The sequence below is a fragment of the Furipterus horrens genome, unplaced genomic scaffold (assembly GCF_987537825.1).
Source record: "Furipterus horrens unplaced genomic scaffold, mFurHor1.1.pri manual_scaffold_2, whole genome shotgun sequence".
NCBI classification, from domain to species: domain Eukaryota; kingdom Metazoa; phylum Chordata; class Mammalia; order Chiroptera; family Furipteridae; genus Furipterus; species Furipterus horrens.
The window spans coordinates 47,821,196-47,838,982 of NW_028327172.1; positions in this window are offsets into that span (position 1 = coordinate 47,821,196).

Genomic DNA, 17,787 nt, shown 5'->3' on the forward strand with positions numbered 1-17,787 from the left:
GCTCGAGGCTTTTGGAGTTTCTCACGGCATGGATCAAGGGGCTGGGCCTGGGCAGAGGAGGCCCCCAGCTAAGGCAGCCAGTCCTCAGACAGTCACAGCCCCTGATGAAGGAGGGGGTTGGGGCCATGATGTAGGAGGGGGAGGGGGTGGCAGGAATGGTCTCCCTACCCCAAACATCTCCCCCACCCCTCCCCCTTCTGTTTTCCATAATCCAGGGCGCCTGTTCAAGGAATTCTCAACCCGTGTGTTAGTGATTTATTTAGACTCGTGCTCATCCCGCCCGCCTGGCGGGTGACAGACCCCCTTCCCACCCCCTCTCCTCACCCTGTCCCTGGGGCTGTTTTCCTCTCCAGCACGGCAGGGCTGGCCCTGCTCCAGGCTGCTCCAGATGTCGGGGGCTCTGCTGGACACTGCAGGCTTTCAGGGACCCCCGAATCCCATTTCTAGGGGCCCACCCACCCCCGAATATTCTGTGAACCCTGGTCTCCAATCTTGCTGGGTTCCTTCTTCCTAGTGAGGAGGTGGCAGGTGACCTTTAACAGCAATCTCCCCATTGAACAGATGGATAAGTAGAGGCCAAGAGAGGGGAAGGCTAGGAGGCAGTGGGGAGGCCCCATCCTGCATCTGACAAAAAGGCCATTAAAATTACTGGGGACCCCCCCTGCGCACACACACACACACACACACACACACACACACACACAATCTCATCTAACCGTCACCTAAACTCTCCCACCAAGGAAGGGTTACTGTCCCCTGCGACAGGAAAGTGGCCCACAAATCATCAAGCTGGACCAGAGCACAAGCCCGAGTCTGTCTCTCTGCCTCTCTCCTGTTTCTCTCTGTCTTGTTCAGACTGGGCTGCCAGCTCCCAGGCCTGCTCATTGCTGAGTGACCAGGTCTCTGACTCAGCTGCAGGGCTTCCCACCCAGTAGAAGCTGGGTGTGCACATGAGGTGTGCACAAGTGTGTGTCATGAGCATCCACGCTGCGCTTTGGGGGTGGGGCAGGGCACCCCTTTTCCAGGGCCTCCTCACCATGCTCGTGTCTCCCCACCCCCACCCCTGGACCCCTCAGCACCTCCACCAGTCCTGGTGAGCATGAGGAGGGAGCTGGCCCCTTCTCCTTCACGGTCTGAAGCAAAGAGCACCCTGGGGTGGGGGCCCTTCATTCCATGACCTGAGAGATTGGCTCACCACCAGCTCTAGATCTTGAGACCTGTGATCCCAAAGAGGTAACAGGAAGAAGCTCTTCTGCTCTTCTGTTTCCTGCTCTTCTCAACAAGTACCCCTCCTTGTCTCCCTCCCTCTGACCTCCTCAAGGTAGGCAGAAGACACGAACCATTGTACAGATGAGAAAACTGAGGCCCATGAAGCTGTAGAGGCTGACACTGGCTGCTACATGACCCTGAGCCAGTCTCTCATCCTCTGTGGGTCAGTTTCTCCATCTTGTCCTGAGGGGATGGGAGATAAAGATACCTCCCGGGGCCCTCTCTTCCCAGGCAGCCATGAGCCACCCGACCTTCTCCCAGTGCCCAGCATGAGGCCAGGTGCCTGGTGACAGAACCCAGCCTGCATCAGACCCTCACTGGGGGTGCAGATGATGTGGACGTGCAGCTGAGCACCTGCTTTGTGGTAGGTGCTGAATCAATCCCCTCACACACCTTCTCCTACGCAAGCCTCAAAGTCACTTGAGAGGTTGTGTGAATAAATACCCCGTATTTTAGAATGAGGCTCAGAGAGGTTAAGTGTCTTATCTGAAGCCACACAGCTTTCTGGGGACACCAGTGTCACCCTCCCTTCTGCTTTGCTTGGCTGGGCTTCTGGCTAGGGTAGAGGGACAATCTGGACCAGGGCAATAGGCAGGCTGCCTCTGTCCTCTGAGGGCGGAGACTGGGCTATTGGAGGACCAGATGGCAGCACTTAATAGGGATATTGAGGTTTAGGTTTGCTCTCTGACTGGGTCTATGAGCTTCTCCCCTCCTCCCACAGAAAGTTCTTCCTGGATCTGAACCAGCAGAGCCCCCTCTCAGCATGGCTGCTTCCCTTTCTGCAGAGCTAACAGGGCCCCCAGGTTCTCTTTCTGTGGGCATGAGGGGAGCGGGGGTGGGCCAGGGAGAACCACTGGCCTCCGGGGAACTTTGGGGCAGGTCCCTGCTCCGCTGTTGCCCCCTCTGCAGCCTGGGAGTCTCCTCCCCAACATGGGCCTGCAGAGGCAGCCAGAGCATATGTGGAGAGCTTCAGGGTGGGCATATCTGGGCCTGAGTCTTGCCCGGATTAGGCTCTGAGTGTCGCATAACCTGACTCAAATCCCAGCACTAGAGTTTTCAAGCTGTGTGGCTGTGGACAAATCGCGTCACTTCTCTGAGCCTTGGCTCCTCGTCTGTGGAACAGGAGCAGCAACTGGGGCCAGCCTCACTGGAGTGTTCTGAGGATTGAATGAGTTAATAACTCAAAGCACTTAACCTGCCTCGTAGCACGTGGCACAGGCAACCCATCAAGGCTGGCTCTTATCATGGCTATGATTAATTTCTGGCCCCCGGGGGTCATGGTTCCCCTTCACAGGGCAGGTTCCTGATCTAGGCCTCAGGGGGCTGCTGTGACCAGCCTCTGCAGCAAGGTCCCCGCAGGGAGCATGGCCCCAATGTGTCAGCTCTCCTTCCCCTCCATTTTCTACGTCTGTGGAATGGAGAGTAAGTCCCTGCTGACCCACTGTCTGAAGGGCTGTAACATGGGATATGAAAGTGGTGGGAATGAAAAATGAAATCATGAGAGACCCAGGTCATAATCTGTGTATCACTTTCCAGTTAAGGCGCAGAGAGGGACAGTGACTTGCTGGGTGTGGCTGCTGTCAGGGGACATCAAGATCAGGGCTCCCATAATCATATGTCACAAAGGCCAGATAGAGGCCCGGTCTTGTGACAGCCGAGCTGGGCCTGGGCCTATGGATGAAGTCAAGTCACACTCCTCATTGGGGACCCCAGGCCAGCTGCCTCTGGGCTGGCACCCAGCTCCCTTGGGTGGCCCACAACTGCATACAGTGAGTACTCAGGGGCCAATTATTTGCACAACAGTGACTTCCCCTGGCTGGCTTTGGGAAGGGCAGGGAAGTGTTGAGGACACCAGGCACCTGTCTGCTGTCCATCTGCAGGTCTGGGATGTAGAAGAGGCAGAACGGGCTGCTGGTGACAGGGAAGGGAGCCTAGGCAGAGCCTCTCCCTCCAACCATCCCTAAGGGCTTCTTCGAATGTTAATCTGTCAAACTAGGGGGATAACAAGGGAGTAAAAGTCACAGACTGGAAACACAGTTATGCCTGTTATTTCAGGTGTGTGTGTTGGGGGAAGGGGTGGCAGACTGGCCCCTGGAAGCTAAGCTGTCCACTGGCAACCTCAGCTACCAGACCTCGGTCCTGTCTGTCTCCTTTCTCCTCCAGGGCAACTCAGGGAGCCAGTCTGAGGCCTCGGGGCAGTGAGAGATGCTGGTATCCCGGGCAGGTAATGTTGGCTTCCTGGAGGTGTGAAGGAGTCCCCTGGAGGGAGGGCATTTAGGGCAAGAGATCCGGGGGGCCTACCAGCTGAGCTTCCATATGGCCCCAGCACCCACAGGCATTGAGTCTCTGTTCCCAGCACTTGGCATGCTGGTGCCATCCCTAGCAGGTCCCCCACCCCCTGAGGGGCTGTCCCCACTTCTCACACCTCACACTCTCTCTGGATCAGTCTTGTGTGGGTGTGGTAGCTTTGGAGGGAGGCTGGAGTCTTTCTCATATTTTCCAGAACATTTTCAGACCCTCCCTGCCCGGGCTGGGTGCTGGGATCCAGAGAAGACTGACCCAGCCCTCATCTGGAGGTGCCCCAGTCTGGGGTCACAGAGAGACAGATGCTCCCATTTGGGCCTGTACCCAGTGCGGTTCTTCTTGGGTTCCCAGAGCCTGACAGAGGGCTTGTTAAAGGAATGAGTGACCAATTGAGGCAGAACCTGCTGACTGCCCCTCCCCCCATGTTCTTAAGGCTCCTCCAGTTGCAAACTGGTGTCCTGGAGCTTTGTCCACTTGAGGTGGGAGGCAGAGGCAGGAGCCCCTCACTGCCCCCGGTCCAGCTTTGCTGATGTGGGTGTGGGAGAGAAAGGCAGACCAGGGCAAAGGGAAGGCAGGGAGGGGGACAGAGCAGGGAAGGACCAAGCACTGTTTTCCCGAGCTAGGCTGCCTGCTTACAGGGCCTGTGGGAGTGGGATGGGGGTGGGAGTCGGGTGGGAAGGAACCTAAAGTGGTCCAGGTGGTGAGGGACTGATTTCCCCAAATCCCTTTCCCAGGGTATCAAGACAATGAGTGGCCCATCCTTTTGGGACACCTGCCCCCCACCCAGGTTCTTCGACCCAAGGGGAGGACAGATGGCCAGGGCCCTGGGGACATGGAGTTGCTGGGCCGAGCCTAGGAGGGTAGAGGTGGTTGGACAATGCCCGTCCTCCCTGCCTCGTCTCCCTCCACACCTGTCCTGTGCTCCATCTTCATTCTTCTGCTTAGCTGGTTTCGTCACAGAACGTTGCTAGGGGCCCAGAGGGCCAGCTAGGATCTATTCAACCTTGGTTTGAACCGACTAGAGCATAGAATCAAAACTGATAACTCGGAACCTGAACCCAAAGCTCTGATGCAGAGCTCCACTGGGGGACTTGGAGGGGGTCAGGTCAGCCGCCAGCATCCCTCCAATGTTTCTGAAACTTGAAAAACACACACTCCCTGTCGGTAAACGATATAACCGTGTGCCATCTCTTAATATTATTTGAAATTAAAGTGAATTCAGTCCTGTGAGTAAATATGAGAGCAACAGGGCTCAGCTGTGCCCCTGCTTTGATAGGACCGTTCTGCCCTCCCCACCTTTAGCGAGTCACTGAAGACCTCGGACTTGCAGTGAACAAGGGCTTCGGTGCCTCTTCTCCTCACTGGGAAGGTGACCTGCAGGAGGCCAGCCCTCCAAGCCACACTGTTCTTGGACAGGTCAGCCCTTCAGATTGTTCTTTAGGTTCGCCCCCTCTGTAAGTGGGCAGCCTAGCTCGGGAAAACAGTGCTTGGCCCTTCCCTGCTCTGTCCCCCTCCCTGCCTTCCCATTGCCCTGGTCTGCCTTTCTCTCCCACACCCACATCAGCTAAGCTGCCTCTGCCTCCCACATCAGGTGGACAAAGCTCCAGGAGATCAGTTTGCAATTGTTCAATTCAAACTCTCCTCTGTGGGATAAAACCCTATCACCCACACTTTAGTGTGGAATGGCCCATCATTACCCACATTGTGATATCTTTAGTGGCTCTTTATTTTATTTTATTTTATTTTATTTTATTTTATTTTTTATGGAGGTAGAAGGGTGACTTGTATGTCCAGAGAATGCCAAGGTCACAATCCTAGAGGTGAGGGTGGATATCCTCTCCAAGTCAGGTCCACAGTCTGAATTCTCCAACATGACAGGGAGGGAGAATCACCGGGGACCCTCGTTAACATGCAGACTCCAGTACTCACTCCACGCCACTGAGTCAGCACCCCTGTATTTTAACCTGACAGACGGCAAATGTGTGCATGCACATGCACTGAGCTGTGCGAGCACCTCACTCAGGTTGGCCTTCCCACAGCCATGGCAATGATCCACAGAACTGCACAACTTGCATAATGTTGCTGTTTGAAACACAGTTTGGGCATTTCTTCATTTCTTTGATAAATGGAGGGGGGAGGGGACACAAAGGAAGAGGTAGTGACCCCTCAAGAGCCCTGAGAGACTGAGGGGAATTCTGAGAGGCCAGACTACTGCTTCCCACCAGTTCCTGGGAGCTCTGTGAAGCTTTGTTGACAGCGTGAATGAAAGAAGTGACGGGGCCAGACTCCCCGGCGTGTGGGCCCTGTGGGCTCTTGCTAGCAGCCCTTACTGCTCTGACCACCAGCTGGGGGACCTCGGAGTCAACTCCCACCACCACGGGTCGGTGTGATAGAAGCACAGCTCGAGGCCTGGCTGTGGGTCTCCTTCCCTCGGGCCTCCCTGGCCAAGTTCACTGTGAAAAGACGAGGTGAGACGTCCGGCCCGCCCTGGGAACCCCACGGGAGCCCAATTATTTACTGGAAACACTGAGAGATGAATTCTTGGCGGCCTCAGTCGGTGCAAATCAGAGACATGGCTGAGCTCAAGTCTGGTTTTGATCAATTTCAACCGAACAGTCGGCTCGTTAAATCTAAGCTGAAGAGGCCTCCTTTTGGGACCTCCTCGCCAGCCCTCCCCATCCCGCCTCAGATTTGGAAGGCCTCTTGGAGAGCAGTGAGTTCAACCCACCCGTTTTACAGATAGGGAGGTGGAGGCCTAGAGAAACTTTCCCAAGGCCACTGTGGCTGCTGTGGATCTGGGAGTGCCGAGCCAGGCGAGGCAAAACTCTGGTTCTGGAGGTCTCCAAGCTGAACAGGTCAAGGTTCAAGGGCCCCCTTTCCTGCTCCGAGCTTCCCAGTATCTCTCCTCAATCAGTCTGGATGCTTCTGCTAGGGTTCTCTGGATACACTCTCTTCTTCTCAGTTGAGGGTGTCAGGGAGTGGCAGGTGGAGACCCAGACAGAGGGTGTTGGAGCCTTCATCTATGAAATGTTATCATAAATGGGTGCCCAATTCAATGAGGAGGGCTTGAGCCTGCCCAGTCTAGTGCCCGCTGGTGCTATTTACTGAACTAGAATCTGCCTCCCTGCAACCGCCTCCTCAGGCATCTCCCATCCCTACTTTCCTGACCAGCTGGGGTCAGCAAGATCAGTGGGCCTGGCCCAGCTGTTGGCCTCATCCTCAAGGCCCTTTGATCTGCTGCCAGCTCCAGTGGCTGGAGCCTGGCTGGCAGGCCCTGGCAGTGACAGATATGCCTGCCTAGTGTCCCGCTGGGAAACACATGTCCTCTCCCAGAGGTCCCAGGGCTTCTGCCTGGCACTGGAAGCCCCTTCACCTCTGCCCCCAGCTTCCACCCCTGTGGCTCCCTTGCTCACACTCAGCCCTTTTGTCACCTTAGCTCCCCACCTCCCATCTTCTCCACTGTCTCCTCCTCCTACAGAGCTGCCAAGCCAGAGTCAAGTTCACAGCTTCTGATCGAGTTCACAATGGCTTTCATGAGTGACCCCTCATTTTGTCCTCACCACGACCACAGTGTGTGAGGGTGGTGCCATTGTGATGGTCCCCATCTAACAGATGGAGCCCTACAGCTCTGGGAGGCAAAGTCGCTGGTTGTCACTGACGCAGAGGGATTGGAGCCCTGGTCTGTCTGCTCACGTGCTGCGAGTCTTGGCCCAGTGGATTCCAGAGGTTTGGGAAGCCCTGGAGTAAGAAGGCTGGAAGGAGCCTGGGGATACAGTTGTGTTCAATCCAAACTTTAGAGGAATTCTCAACTTAGGGGGTCACTGACACTCTGAATCTCAGAACAGAGAAATGCTTCAGCCGGAAGGACTCTTGGTGGTCACTGAGCCCACCCACTGAACCCCCCAGCAGACTCTAGCCTCTGCCCAAACACCCCTAGGGATGGGGAGCTCCCTCTCTAATTTGTGGCAGCCCCTGCCCTTGTGGGACAGCTCTGACTAGAAGAATGTCTTTCCTCCTGCTGAGCTGAGTGCCCTGCACCTCCCTGTGGCCCCTTAGAGTCTGGAGACACTGGTCAAGGCATCCTGGGTCCTCTTCCTTGTGGGCAGGGAACACAGAGCAGGCATGGGTGTGGGGCAGACATCTGGGGCTAGGTGGGGAGGGGAGAGGCCCGACTCAGGTCATGAGAGCTGGGCAGGAAGTCCAACCCCAGCTGCCACTGACGTGTGGCCCCCACTAAGCCCCTGCCTCTCTCTGAGCCCCGGTTCCCCATCTGGAAATGGGAGAAGGCAGCTGAGGGGCTGACAGGCGCCTGGCTCATTCCATGCGGCCACCGTGAGGGGCTTTGGGAACCTCAGATGACCTTTGGCTGCCCTCATCTCCCTGGGGGTTGCTTCACCAGTGGCTCCTTCCAAGCACTGATTAACAGCTGGGGTGCACCTGGTGGGCAGATGTCGGCTCCTCATCACCCCCGCTGATCCTCTGTGTGCATGCGCACAAGTGTGCATCTGTGTACATGGATGTGTGCGCACACAGAATATAAGAGTGCACTGGGGAATAAGGAAAGTACCAAAAGGGGGTCCAGGGATAGTGCTGGCATTGTCAAGGTTCATCGTGGGACCCTGGGAAGTCCCTTGCCCAGTCTGTAACAGGACCCCATGGCCCTGAGCAGCGCATGTCAGAACAGAACCTCAGCAAGGCTTAGGGGCTGTGTGTGTGCCTGAATGCACCTTCTCTCCTGGCCTGGGGGTCAGCCAACAGAGAGCCAGATCTCCACAGATGGGCTGGCTCATGAGGAGGCGTGAGGCTGTCCTAGGAGGACGTGGGAATGAAGGGCACTTCCTGAGAGCTAAGAGAGCCTGATGTCAGGGCTGGGCACAGGAGTGGGCAGAGAGGTGTGGCGTGGTACCTGCCCTTGCCCACAGTCTGCCCCGAGTCTGGTTTGGGGCACAGGGAGAGACCACTGGCTCCGCTGGGAGTCAGCACAGACTATCTCAATGTCCCTGGGGTCAGGGGTTGAAGTCCCTATTCGATGAGGAAGAAACGAAGAACTGGGGAACCCAGCCAAGGCCCCCGGCTAGCAGAGCTGAGCCCTAAACCAACACTTGCTCCATATGGGTTTGGGGGCAGAAATCTTCCTCGGGGCACTGACAGAGCGAGGGAGGGGCACGGGCCGGGCCCTGCTGTCCTGCAAACTGGTGTCTCCACTCTGGCTGGGCTGATGGCTGACATTTCCTAACAGATTCAGGCTGGGAGGAGGTCAGGCCGCAGGAGGGGATCTGGGAACAATTTGATAATTAGGCGAGAGGCCTTGACAAGCAGCCTCCGTGGGGTCCATTAGGGGGCCCTGGGGGAATCTGTGGTGAGGCTGGCCACCTGCCAACCCCCACCCTCCTGGTCCCCACTGCTCTCTTGCCCACCCCTGACATCCCCTATAGCCCCTTCTACAGGGTCCCCATAGGCCCCTGCCAGTATCCCCAAGCCCCTGCTGTCCCCTCTTCCCTGTTTCTCCCTCTACCCCAGTGCACAACAGCTCTGCTTGAACAAGGGAAGGGAGGGCCCTTCATTCCCCTCCGGCCTCAGCCACCTTGGACGGACTCCTCCACAGCCCTGTGGGGCCAGTTCTCCCACCACGAGAAAGGGCAACACTTTGTCCTTGGCAGTGAGGCTGCGAAGAGCCAGAGCTGGGCTCAGGCAACTCCCCTCACAACTAAGTTGGGGGCAGAGCCCCACAAATTCAAAACAAGCAGGGCTCCTAGAAATGACAAGTTTCCCCCTTCCCCACCTACCCCTATTTCACAGCCTGCCATTGGGCCACAGAGCCAGGCCTCCAGAGAGGTGAGGTGCTCGGAGCGTACAGCCAGCTCTGCTCCTTGCGGAGAAGGAGAGGGGCCCACCAAAAGTCAGGCTACATAAAAAAGAAGGGGGACCCATGGTCAGGATAGAAGAGGTTGGGGGTTAGCCTCTGTCAAACAGTGGTCATTGATGCCAATTCAGTGCCAATAGGAATCCCCAATTTAGAGTGCCATGCAGATGAAACTATTCAGTGCAAAACACCTCAATTGTGACTCAGCATGGCTGTGAAAACGACGGCAGTGAGGCGGCCCTGCGACCTGACCTTTCTCCCAGTAGACAGCTCTGCTCTGCTTCATGCCGCTCTGCTTTGCGCTGCGCTGGTCTGCTCTGCTCTGCTCTGCTCTGGCCAGACACCTTCGATGTTTCAGCTCAGCAGGGAGACTCAATTTTTAATCTTTGGTGGAAAGGGAAAGTGTGACCTCGAGTCAGAGAGGAACTGGCTTGTATGGATAGGAGTCCCCACCCTGGTCTCTGGTTGGTCTGTCCTCAAGTAAATGAAGGCTCTAAATCCTCGAAATTTGATTAATCCAAAGGAACAGTCCTGATTGGTCAGAATAGAGCTGCTCTGATTGGCTGGAGCTGCACAGCTTCAACTGGATGGGGAAAGCCTCATTCCTATTGGTTGAAATAGGATTCCAGGCACTCCTTTATAAGGGCTGGCTCAGATGACGGAAACAGTGCAGTCAGGCAGTTCGGTGCAGAGGCTGTTTGGTGAAATGCTGTTTGCATGAGAGGCCTCTGTGCGGAAATGGCTGCTGGGCTCTGCTTTTTAATTTGAGCCTAGTTAGCCACCAGAAGCCCTTCTTAGTAGGTGTTTTTGTATTTTCCCCCTCAAGGTTCACACCTCTTATTGCCCTCAACTCTGGAAGGGAAGAGGATTTATATGGGGGCAGACATTCCCACTCTCCCTGAATTCTAAAATCCTGGAAGGGTTCAGATTGGACCAGAGACGTATCCTCATATGAATGGAAAAGGAAGCACAGGCTACTGATCCTCCCCTCCCCGTATCTGGGAGGGCCCGTTCCTCCTGGTGCCCCGCCCTTCTGGGATGGCTGCAGGAGGTGACTACGGGGGCCTAGCACTGGAGCTAGAGCTATGGAATTACTGATGATCGCCAACAGTATTGCAAAGGCATTCACTAAACCTTCGCAAGTATACACTCATGTAATAAATAACCCTGTGTGTCCTAACAAGATTAACAACAAGTATGCCATGTGGAAGTTAAGGCCCAGAGAAGTTTAGAGACTTACCCAGTAAGTCATTGAGTAGGTGGCAGAGCCAGATGCTCAGCAGATCCCTCTGACCCTGGAATTCATGATTTCCCACCCCACCTTGCCTTCCACCATCTGGCAAGACCCTTGCTGAGAGGCCATTGACCTAGAGATGAGATGTGGTGTGGGCAGGTGGAGCAAGCGAGGGGACAGGTGATGTGATCCAGACATGAAGGAAGGTAAACTCTGCCAGGCAATAGTGGAAGGAAGGGTGTGCCTGAACAAAGGTATGGTGGCTTAGGAGTCCCAGGCATGTGTGGAAAACAGATGGGTGGCACATGGCAGGTGTGGGGAGGAGGACTAGTGGGAAATGTCCCCTGGGCCCACCACCAAGGCCTCAGATACAGGCCGAGAAGTGGGCTTTACTTAGAGATCAGCAGCTCCTTGAGGGCAGGTAGCTGTCCCAGCACAGCTCAGAGCCCCTCACTGGAAAGATGCTCTCTGAATCCCCAAGGTTTGTCAGACAAATGTCACTTCTCCTCCAGGGTGGCCATGGGAAGCCACAGGGCCTTCTCCATAAAGCCCCCAGCTGACTTCCATGTAGGAAACATTTATTTGATAGTTCCAGTGCATGTTCATCAGTAGAGGTGTGTGGGTGGGTGGTGGTGGGCCGTCAGAATTGGGGGGTGGAGGCCACTCTTCCCTCTTTCTCATGCTGCCTCTGCTCCTGTGCCAACTCCAGAACAATCTCAGCCGCCTCGGCACAACTGGGAACTATCAGCACGTGGAGTGGGGAGGGGGAAGGAGACCCCCAGCTAGGAGGCTGGACCCTCGTCCTGTCCCCTGGAGCTGCTGGCCCTCTGTGCACTCCACACCCTCCAGTGGAGGCCTAGCCTCACCCCGATCTTAGGACTTGAATGTTTCCAACCCTTTATCTGGGAGCCAGATCCTCCGGCCCTGTGGGGTCCTCCCCTTTCTCCTGAACCCTTTCCCGGCCCAGGGCAAACACAGCTCCCCTGGTGTTGTGGGCCCAGCATTGGGAGCCCTGGGCTGGGCAGCCAGCACCAGAGCCAAGAATCACAAGCTCAGCTGGAGTGCAGGGGCCTGGGAAGTGCTCACCCACAGAGGTGATGTTGAATCTGTTCATGCCCCCCTCATGGGGTGTCAGAGTGATTTATGCTCAGATGCTGAAAGGAGAGGCTGGGGGAAAATAAGCAGTCTCAGGGCACGTTCCTCCCCACTCCTCACTGGCCACCACCCTGCTGCAGATTCAGGAGAAAGGGAGAGGGCCTCTCCGCTGGGTGACCTCGGGCAGGTCCCTTCTGTCTCTGGGCCTCCGCTGCCTTTGAAATGGTCTGAAAACCAGTCTCAAATCACAGAAGTGCCAGAAATGACCAAGTGAGAAATTGGGTAGCAAGCACCCAGCTCAGAGCCTGGCACAGGGCAAGCAGGACACATTGTACCGTTGCTCCCAAGCCTGCTGTGGCTCTCTGCTCCCTCAGTCTGAATCTGCTGGCTTCTGCTTTCACCTCCCGCCCCTTCTCTCTCCCTCTACTGCAACCCCACTGGCCCTAGGGGCCCCTGCCTGGAAGCTCCCCACCCCAACCTGGACAACCTGAGTAAAATAGAATCTTTCCTCACCACACTCCCCCTCCTTCTGCCAGCGGTCCCTTCTGCCTTCAGGCTGTTGTGTTAACTTTCTCCTTAACATTTGCCACCACCTGAAAAATGTTTTTATTTATTTATTTACTGTCATTCTCCCCAACAAGAATATCAGTTCCAGGAAGGCAGAGATTTTGTGTCTTGTTTACTGAGGAATTCCTAGAATAGTGCATGGGACAAAGTATAATAGATGCTCAATAAATATGGAGGCGCAGAAGGTGGAGGGAGAGCAGTAGGACTTTGAGAAAGGGAAGGTGTGGGCTGGCAAGCCAGGAAGTCGGCCCGGGGGAAGTGGCACTGTGTTGGGCCTGGAATGAGGGTTTGGCACGTGCCAGATGGCAGGGGAAGGCACTCTGGCCTGGGGCACAACCAAACACCTGGAGACAGGCACAGACATGAAACATAACATGACCATGGGAAAGTGAAGGGGTCAGGGGGCCAGCAGGAGAAAAGACAGGGCAGGCTGGGCCAGACAGAGGAGATCTGCTACGTATGACAGGCAGGATTGAAAAATAACAGTGTATTCCCCACATAATCTTTTAAAGATTAGGGGTAGTTTAAAAGAAAGGATGCAACAGAGGTCTTAACTAAAGCCCTTAGACAGTAGGAAGTAAATTTATCAATCACGTGGTAACCTATATAATGACTATGATTAAGATAAAGTTTAGCTCTGAACTTCCTGTTAACCACAGCAATAAAGGAAATAATGATGAGTTAAATACTTTGCATGGCCTGACCAAAGAAATCATAGCCCTTTAAGAAAGTCTTAGTTCTAGGAGTCATTAATCACGTGGCTGAGCTGTCAGAGGGAGGAAAGGAAAGAGCAGAAGAGCCCAGGAGAGTAAGGTGCTGCCATTTACACTCGGTGACTGGTCCTGTGTCATCGCTGACACTTCAGCGATACGTATTCGGGAAAACCAGGGCTCAGAGATGAGGTCACTGGCCAAGGTCACCTGGAGCTGCTGTGATTCTAACTAAGGACCATCCCACTTTGAAGGCTGCGCGGTGGTGTAACCGGGCGGTCACTCCGGCTGAGGGTGGTAGGTGGGAGGGGTGGCTGGTGGACAGCAGTCTGGAGCCAGGGGAAGGGCATGGATGTAGGAGGCTTCCAGTGGAGGCCGTTTTGCTCCAGGGCAACGGCAGCAGCTTCTGCGGGCCTCTGGAGCCACAGAACAGCAATGAGCACCAAACCGGGGCCCTCTGCCTGGAGAAGCCAGGGAAGACTTCCCAGAGATAGAGGGTGTTGCCAGGTGAGAGAAGTTTCCGGGCTGCTTAGGGACAGGCAGGAGGGGTTGGAAGGATGGCGTGGGCGCAGGCCTGCACCCGTGAAAGGAGGCGGCGCAGAGCGTGAGAAGTGTGCGCTCAGGGAGCGGGCGAGAAGGAGCCGGGCGCTGTGTGTGCACGTGGGTGTGGAGAGGCGCAGGCTGAGAAGAGGCTGGAGAGGGGGTGGGAGGCGGGGTCAGCGGGCCCAGGCCCGGCTGCGGCTGCGGCGCCACGGGGGGTGTAGAAGCAGGAGTGAAAAGGCAGGGATGTGGGCCACAGCAGTGCCTCTGTCTCCAGCACCAGAATCGCCTGGAGCCCTTGCTGAATCACCAACTGCTTGCGCCACCTCAGACTGTCTGATCCTGGAGCGGTGGGGGTGGGGCCTGAGGATATGCATTTCTAACACACCGAGTGGGGAATGATGGAGGTAGGAACCCAGAGGAGCTCAGGCCTGGGGGATGATGAGGGGAGGGTAAGTCTGAGGCTCCCAAAGGCCCGTTGGGTGTCATGCTGTAGCCAGAGACTTGAGGCCAGGAACAGGGGTCTGGCTGCGGAGGAAAGGGGGAGGAGCCTGGCGGACAACTGGGCCTCAGCCAGACCTGGAGCAGGCCTCCCCTTTATAGGCCAGGCTGATCTGAGCCCTAGCTCTGCGGAAATGGCTCCCAAGACACCAGCCCAGGACTCGGCATCCAACCGCTGACTACTTTCTATGACCTTAGACAAGTAACACCCCTCTGAGCCCAGGTTTCCCATCTAAGATGGCAATGATAGTACAGCCCTATAGAGCTGTTATGAGGTACTGGGGGACATGAAAGTCGTATATAAACTGTATAGCCTTGTGCATGCATGAGTTACCATTGTTATTACAAGACTTGTACTATCAGGAAAGGGGAGCTGAGCAGGAAGACACGATGCCTTAACCCAGAGGAATAATGAATGGTGACATTTCAGGCACCAGAGCATGTTTGTGTAAAACATATTGGTGATGGGGTCATAGGACCTGTCGGGGATGGGGGTGGGGACTCAAACCCCTCTGCGATGTGGCTCCTGGCAGGAGACCAGGGGAAGGGCCACTGGGCAGGATCTGAACCCTGCTCCCTTCCGCCCAGACTAAATATTGGGGCTTCTAACTGGCCTGGTGGGACCCAGGATCCCCTCTGCTGTGGCCACTCTGGCTTCTGGGGCTATAGTGGGTGGGGAAGACCCTGCTTTGGGGGCAAGGCAGGTGGGGTGGCTGAGATTGATCACAGCAGGCCCCGCTCAGCCCAGCACCCACCAGGCCCTCAAAGGTCAGAACGCTGCCAGGGAATCTGCCTCTGACACAGTGGGACCTGGAGCAGCCCTGCTCTTCTGGCCTCGGTTTCCCCATCTGCAGAATGGGGTTGGGCCGAGGAGGGTTGGACAGGCAGACTCTCGACGCTCCTTCGGTCTCCTAGTGAACACAGCCTCCCTGAACCCCCCACGCCACCCCCCCTCACTTGCCACCAAGCAGCCCTCAGTGAGCAGCAGTGAAGGGAACCTGCAAAGTAGGATGATCACTCCTGAGCAGGGAAGTTGGAAGCAAGGCTTCGGAGGGACCCTATTTACCAGGTGGCATTCAGGGGGAGGGTCAGACTTACATGAAAGCATCTCCAAAAGCCACCATATTCTCCCTCCTCCCCCAAATCACAATCATTGGCCATTTGTAAGCACCTGCTCTGTGCCCTGCTTTGTGGCAAGGGCTGAGCAGGCAGCCAGTCCTCGAGTTCCTCAGGGAGTGGGGATCCCATGGACTCAGGCTGATGGGCTGCCCAGGCATCCAGTCCCAGAACCATGATCTCCATGGCAACATTTGGAAAGTCTCATCTCTGCCAAAGGCTGTCTGGAGCGAATGACCTCACCTATTTCTCTCAGCATCCTGAGAGGGGGGACTATGATTGCGCCCTCTCTTACTGATGAAGGAATTGAGACACACAAGATGACACAAGCCACCTGGGAATGACACGGTGGGGCTGAGCCATGCTCTGGCTCTAGAGTCATTTCCAAGTAAGTTGTTTCTCTGGTGATAATGGTGTGACCAGTTCCCAGGGCTGTGTGAATGACAAAGCCGTCAGGACTGGTGGGCGCTGCAGCACCCAGTGCGTATGAGGTGCTCGCTCTAAGGCATGTGTATCTGTGCATCTGATTCTAAATGGCCGTGCCTTCTGATGGCACCCCCTTGGGGAGCTTTTTCCAGGGGAGAGAGGACATCCTGTCTGGAGCAGCCAGGCCCTCGCCCACAAGCCAGGTCTGTGGGCTGAGGGTATGGAGTTCTGAGTGCTGCTACTTCTGTTTCAAACTCTCCAGGAGAGCTTGGGGTGCCCCCTCCCAGCCACAGCACAGTAGGTGCACATGAAACAGGAGGAGGGGCTAGATGGGGCAGGAAAGCGCTTTGCACAGGCTGGGTGAACCCCCGGGAGTCAGAGACGTTAGGAACGGCCTTCCCATTTCAGTTTTCTCATCTGTAAATTGGGGTTAACTTGCAGGAGGAGGGGTGTCTGGCTGCCTCGCTGGACACCTCCCCCGCCCCCCCCCCATCAGCAGGTAAGCAGCATCCCCCAAAAGGCACACATTTCCCCTGCACCCATGAGTACTGCCCCCCAAAAGCCTGGATCCAGACTCCATCCTGGGACCTTGGGGGGCCGCCTGCCCCTCAGGCCTTATGCTCCTGCTCTATCTCTGGGCCAGACCTGTTTTGGGCTCTGGGGAGAACAAGACGGCATCACCAGGAGTCCCAGGATCACCTGAGGTACAGTGGAGGTGCTGTGCAAGGCTGGAATTAGGGATTTCATGGAGAAAGGCCTTCCCCAGAGGCCCACAGGTTCCTGGGGTGCGCACAAGGGGTGCCCACGTGCTCAGGGCTTCATCAGGAAGCTGGGCAAACTCTTCCTTTCTCCCCGGGCTCCACCCAGTGGCCCAAGGAGCAGAGGTGAGGGCAACACCCCTTCCCCTTCCCCCAGACTGGGGCTTTCCTACAAACCCCAAGCCTGACACCGTGCTTCCCTCCCTGTCTCTGTGCCGAGCTGTCCCCTCAGCCTGGGTGTACTCCAGCTCATCTGAGCACTGTTCCTTGTCCTTCCAGAGCCAGCTGTAGGGCCAAGGGCCAAGCGGCCTCCTCTAGGAGGGCCATCCCCCCACATCCCCACCCACCAGCCCTCAGGCTGCCAGCCCACTTTGCTTCCCCATGTCTGAAGACTAGGAGGCCTGGAGCCACGCTGGCCTCACCTCTGGTCCCCTGGCGCCCAGCAGAGCAGCACAATGCCCAGTGGAGGCTTGCTGATGGAACAAATGCCAATGAGTAACTCAGCTACCTGCCAAGTACTTGATGTTCAGTATCTAGTTTGAGCCTCACAGCCATCTGAAGAGGTGGGGGCTGTTATTCATGCTACTTTACAGACAACAAGCTGAGGCTCAGAAAGGCTCAGTAGTTTATCCCAGGTCACACAGCCCACGAGGGCAGAGCCAGGAGCAGAGTCAGGCCTGGCCCCAGGACAGCTGTGCTCCTGGCATCCTCCCTCTCTGATGCTCCGCCCCCTGGCAGGTGAGTTTTCCGAGAGCCAGGGCTGGTGGTCCTATGTCCCCAGCACATAGCACAGGGCAGGGCAGGGCTTGGAGCCCAAACTCAGGGCAGTGGGGGAAGGAAAGATGGATTACAATACAGGGAGCATTGGCTAAGCTCCGCTGGATGATCCAGCCTTGGGTGGTCCCCAGGGGGGCAGGAGAAGCCTGTTTCAGCCCCATTTGACAGCTGAGGCAATGGAGCCTTGAGAGGGGCAGAGGCAGGGACAAAACCCTGGCTGTGTGACTAACAGGCCACATCCCTGCCTGCTCCACGAGGCAGCCTCCCCACATAGTTTGTGTGTTTCAGGGGTATTCTGGAGAGAGACGGAGAGAGGGTGGCAGGGTGTCTCTGGGATGTAGAAGGTAAGCTCTGTGTGTTCAGGAGGTGTTGTGTGTCTGTTTTTCTTTGCTCCAGAGATGGATTTTAGACCCAGCCTGGGCTTTGGCCTGGACATGTTACAGAAACAGGGGAGTCCAAAAATCCCCGGAGTTTGCAGCTGGGGGATGGGGAGAAGGAAGCAGCTTTCAGAATGCCTCCACACACCTGAGGCTGGTGGCTGGTGTCTTTCATTATGCAAAATTGCTTGGATGCTTCCAAGGCCTCAGGTGGATGGGAGGAGTCTTGAACCAGGGGACGGTTTGGAAA